Source organism: Nicotiana attenuata, unplaced genomic scaffold (genome assembly GCF_001879085.1).
Source record: "Nicotiana attenuata strain UT unplaced genomic scaffold, NIATTr2, whole genome shotgun sequence".
NCBI classification, from domain to species: Eukaryota; Viridiplantae; Streptophyta; class Magnoliopsida; order Solanales; family Solanaceae; genus Nicotiana; species Nicotiana attenuata.
In genome coordinates this window covers 115,066-121,065 of record NW_017670399.1, presented here as the reverse complement: position 1 = coordinate 121,065, position 6,000 = coordinate 115,066, and positions in this window count along the sequence as shown.

Below are 6,000 nucleotides of genomic sequence, written 5' to 3'. Positions count from 1 at the left end.
GCCATGGATAGTAATAGTTCTGATTCTTCAAATTGATATAGTTTGCATGTTTCTTTTTACTTGAAACTCCTAGTCTTGTCTTAAAAAGGGAGAGGGCAAGTTCTTGTATTTCCCTCATTATAAAAGCAGTTTTGGCATAAGCTTGAAATGATTGTGTATAGTTTACATGGCTTTAATTTTGGGTAGTGAATGATAAAATAAGCTGCATACGAGATGTTGCTGATCACAGATTGTATGCTCATTTTGAATATACTTTAAATGCGTTCAATGATTGGCAGTATTGGTGCAAATTTTTAAGGCCTTTTCGTAGAAATGATTCTTGTTTTAAGTATTGATGCTGAAATATCGAACTAGGCTACGTGTGTTGGTCCAGTTGTGTTAAATTTTCTCATCAGCAATTGTTTCCTCAATATGGGCTTCGTATTAAGCCAACTGAGTCGCTGTGCATGCCAAGGGAAGTGGCGACGGGTAATGAGGGCCCATCGTTGGCCTGAGCCTCTTTAAAAAATCAAATTCTGGTTTAGTTTATCACCTAGCGGGCTATTCATTAATTTGAGATTAGTCATTAGCCTAGAAATAAAGTAGAAATTTCCTTTAGCCTTTCATAAATTAATTAGGTTTCTAATTAGTCGAGGTGGGCCCTGCCAAATAAAATCTCAAATGCATGGCCCTCGTTTAACTAATATTTTAATCCTTAGAAATCGAGGCGCGCCATTTAGTTGAATTTTTCATGGCCCTCGCAAAGTTGAAAGTGCGTAGTTGCTTTAGGGGCGCTATTTTAAAAATTACCTTCCTAAACTCGGGTGTGCATTTCATGTGACCCAAATCCGAATCTCAACAACGTTAAATAAAATAAGTCTCGGACTACGGGTGCATTTCATGTGGCGCGGTCCAAAGACGCGTTTTAGATGACGTTGAAATTTTCCTTAAAATAATTAAAAGGGGTTTAATAAGTTTAAAATATACCATAGGCTAAAACATGTGATAAATCGGATAATAGGCCAATTGTAATACTTTAAGCGACCGTGCTAGAACCACAGAACCCGGGAATGCCTAACACCTTCTCCCGGGTTAACAAAATTGCTTATTCAGAATTTCTGGTTCGCAGACTTCAAAAGGAAAGTCGGATTTCCTCGATTTGGGATATTAAAATAAACCGGTGACTTGGGACACCAATAAACTATCCCAAGTGGCGACTCTGATAAATAAATAATCCCATTTCGAATAATGTCACTTAAATTGGAAAAACTCCCTATATACTCCTTCAGGGTGTAAAAAGGAGGTGTGACAGCTCTGGCGACTCTGCTGGGGATCCAAACCCAGATCTTTGGTTCACGGTTTAAGAATTCTAGCTTAGAATAACAGTTATAGTTGGCTTGTTTTATCCGATTTTACATGTTGAGCCTAATGTGCTAAATGCCGCTTTTACCGCTTTGATATTGTTTGGACTGTATATAAATTGCTACGAAACTCTCTTCTCTCTGAGTCTTCTAAATCATCTGGGAAGTGTGCACTTCGTGTAACTTCTCTTCTGTTAGAGTCTTATCCCAACTTAGAACGAGGTTCGGACAAGTTGCAAAGCCGGTGAAGCTTCTGTATTTCCGGTACGCTGCCCCCCCTCGGGTCGAGCTGTCCGCTCGAGTAAGCCAGGTCTAGAACAATACACCCAGGTTTTTAAACCTAGTATAACAAAGCCTTATACCGGATCCCTAGTAGGAACGTTTGTTTGCATCACGTGCATCTGACTTTGGGGACTCAACACAGGGGTTGGGTCCGTCTAGGACAAGTGTACCCGAAATCAAAAGACCATCCTGATGCATTCTACTTGCTACTTGCGCATCTGTTTCTTTCGGCTTGCTTGTTGACCGGCTTCTAGAATAGGGAAAGAAAATCAAAAAAAAGAGGAAAAAAAGGGAGAGAAAACCAAAGAAAAACAAGAGTGAGAGGTAGGTATTTGAAATATCCTGAAACTCTGCCGAAATTCTGAAAAAAGAAAAGCCATTTCGAAATGAGCCAAGATTTTCAAGTGTCATATTTTCATGTTCCGTCAAAGCTGACCGAACTACGCAAGTTTGATTCTCACCGGATGTGGGATACGTAGGCAACCCTCATCAGGTCCAACTTCATTTTTGAAAAATAACCCAAAAAGAACAAAATTTCAGTGTTTTGTCATAAATAAGTAAGGTGATGCCATTTTTGTCTAAAATAGCCAAATGTCCCTAAAAGGACGCCGGAAGGGTGTTTTTGCAAGAACAACCACCTTTGGTCTCTTTTTCAATTTTTTGGCCGGTTAGCAAACACAACCCTAAAATCTTCTTTCCCGAAGTGCTGAAGGGCCGTATTTGCAAAGCCGGGTTTTTATTTTTGAAATGAAAATTTTGAAAGTTTTTTTTGAGTTAAAAATGAATCAAGATTCTTTAAACTAAATTACCCTAATAAATGTGCAGGATGAGCACAATTGAAAATGAACCCTTCGCAGTCTTGAACTACGTAATGATCTGATTCACGCGGCGTCGTGATACGTAGGCAATCCCCATTGGATCCGGTTATGATTTTGTAAATAACTCAAATAAGAGAGGGAAGTGAAAGGAAAGAACCTAAAGAAAAAACCAAAAAGAAAGGAAAAGAGAGCCAAAGAAAAACCAAAAGAAAAACGAAAAAAAAGAGAGCAAAGAAAGAGAGGAAAAGAAAAGAAAAGAGTGGAAAATGGGAATGAGAGTAAAAGCACAAAAGGCCAGAATGGAAAGAAAAAGAAAATTGGGGAAGTAAGCAAAAGCCGAGATGAAACATGCAACTATTGCGAAACGTATAGAAACACATTTAACTGTATAGGTGCATCACACCCCAACGTGCGATTACCTATGTGTTAATTGCTTCAAACTGACCGGTTTGTTATCTACTGTTAAGTACATGTTCTATAGTAAGGTGGTTGGTTTTGTGGTATTCTGGCTTCGCATCCTTACTTCACAAGGTCAAAGGGAAGCATTGAAATGTTGTCTGAGGGTCATCTACCAACGGTTCCTATCCCCGAGGATAGCCCGATTTCGGTCATCCCAATTTCGGAATCGGCCGCTGCATAGGAAAATAAAATTCTGCGTCTCCGCATGATGGAAATGTGGGACGCCTGGTCTAATGGTAGGGAACCACCAAGTGTAATCCCTGGATTCCCCGACCTACTTCCCAGGGCAAGTGGCACCTCCAACATCCCCATAAGCTATCCAAATACCCCGCTGGGATATCCTACCATTTCGGCTCACTTTGCTGGAACACCTTTTGAGGTTCGCCCCCAGGTGTTGATATCAGGCACAACCTCCAATATATTCACTGCGCCACCTTCTGTAGCCACGGTACAACCCACCCTGCCAAGGCCAAACTTTGACCCTTCATCCTTCACCTTTCAAGCGCCATCTTTCCCAATGGAGCCTACCCAGTTCACCACTAATTCCTACCCTCGGCAACCCCGGTAGGTGTTTACCGTGGGGCAGGAGAAAACCTCAAAGAACCCTGAACAAGAGGAGATTGCTCGAAAAATGAGAAATATGGAGCAGAGTCTGAAAAATATGCAAGGTTTGAGCGGGCAAAAGAGCGTGTCTTACGATGACCTGTGTATGTTCCCACATGTGCATCTACCCTTGGGTTTCAAAACCCCGAAGTTTGAGAAGTATGATGGGTATGGGGATCCCATAGCCCACCTCAAGAGATATTGCAACCAATTGCGGGGAGCAGGTGGAAAAAAAGAGCTCCTTATGGCTTATTTTGGAGAAAGCTTGGTCGATATTGCTTCTGAATGGTACATGGACCAAGATATATCTCGGTGGCATATCTGGGACGACCTGGCTTGGGATTTTGTCAGGCAGTTACAATATAACATCGACATTGCCCCTGACAGGAACTCATTGTCAAATCTAAAGAAAAAGTCTTCGGAAAGCTTCCGGGAGTATGCTGTCAAATGGCGCGAGCAAGCCGCCAGAGTTAAGCCTCCAATGGATGAATCAGAGATGGTCAGTGTCTTTCTTCAAGCCCAAGAGGCCGACTACTTCCAGAACATGATGTCTGCTGTGGGTAAGCCATTTGCTGAGGCTATCAAAATTGGAGAAATGGTTGAAAACGGTTTAAAGACGGGCCGAATCTTGAGTCATGCTGCCTTTAAGGCCACATCACAGGCTGCTCAGAATGGTTTGGAGGGTTTGATGAACAGAAATGGGTTTGAAGAGGGAGCCATGATGGTTTCAAGCTCGAGAGGGGCCCGCAGGTCATTCAACAAGCCATATGTGCATCCTATGGTCCCTCAACATTATTATCCCATTCAAAACGATGCTTATGCCGTGGCACCACCTCCCTATGCGATGATGAGCGCGCAATCTTACACGCAACCACAACATCATACACAAAATCGAGCTCCAGCTCCCAGAAATGCCCATCTTACCAAGATCCATATAATCCTCAACCAAATGATCCCCAATACAATCCTCACCCAAGAGAGCTTTTCAGAAAGAATCAGTTCACCCCTATTGGTGAATCATTTTCAAGCTTGTTCCAAAAGCTAATCAGGCTAGATCTATTGCAGCCAGTGGCCCCGAACCGGCCAAACCCCGAATCCCCCTCGCACCGAGCTGATGCTAGATGTGAATACCACTCTGGAGCAGTGGGGCACAGTACAGAGGACTGTTGGACCCTCAAAAGGGCAGTTGGAGATATGATTGGAGCCGAAAGAATTGTTTTTCAGGATGAAGAAGCTCCTGATGTGATGAACAATCTGTTGCCTGCTCACAGCACTGGGCCAATAATCGGAATGATTTGTGAAGATAAGGAATTTGATCCAGCGTTGAAGGCCATTGCGGACATTGCCGAAACAGAAGAAAAGCCGAAAAATGGTCGCCAAGCCTGAAAGTTCCTCGTCAGACGGGAGTCTCGGTAGCTAGTCTTGCTATCCTTTCTACATCCGGATTATCTCAGGGTGTGATCCGGATATTTTACTTTATTGTCTTACTTTCCGATGTAAACCTTTCTATCTTCAAAAATTAAAAAAAAAAGGAAAAATCAAAAATCAAAAATCAAATGAAATTAATGTTTCATTGTCTAGGAATGTCTCTTTTCTTAATCTTGTCGTTTTTCTTATTCTCTTTTTAGTTCTGTTAAATGCAGATTCAATAACATGACATGCTTGCGGACTTCAGGCCCAGATCCTAAGACGCTGTCAGACTTCAAAATAATGAGTCAAGAGCCAGAATGCAAAGAAGATAAGTTTAAGGAAATAAAACAAAGAGTTGGAATAGCTGAAGGAAAATTGGTTCCAGATTGGAAAGGTCCATACATTACAACAAGAGTACTTCCCAAAAGAGTGCGTTGTACTTGGGACACATCGAAGGAAATGTCCCTGAACAACTATCAATGCAAATGCAGTTCAAAAGGTACTCTGTTTGATCCTCCATATAGCATTAATGTTCTCTGGTTGGGATGAAGAAGGCTTTTATTCTCGCTACCCAAACATTACCAACCATTTGCAAACCCTTTGATCCGGTTACTCTTCTTTGATTACCCTCTTTGGAACTTGAAAGTGTTACTCAAAAAAGTTTGATTGAAAGAAAAGAAAAGAAAGATACAAAAATGAAAAAAAAAGAAGAAAAAGAAAGATGCAAAAAAAAAATGAAGAAAAGAAAAAGAAAATGAAATGAAAAATGAAAAAGAAAGAAAAAGAAAGAAAAAAAAAGAAAACAAAACAAAACAAAATAGAAAAACAAAAGAAAATCAAAAACAAAGTTTCCTGAACTACGTTCGACTTGATTCCGAAAGGATACGTAGGCATCCTCTCTCTGGGGTTCAGTCACACCAAAACAAAAATCCAACTTCCCCCAAAGATGAAACTGGGGAAGATGTTATAATGGTTCGGCGGCGATCCCGCCCGAACGGTTCCAATGTTGTAATTCGATCCAAATTCTTTTTACCCAAACCTTGTTCAAGTCCTTCCGATCAATCGGCAAAAGGTTATTAAAATCGGAG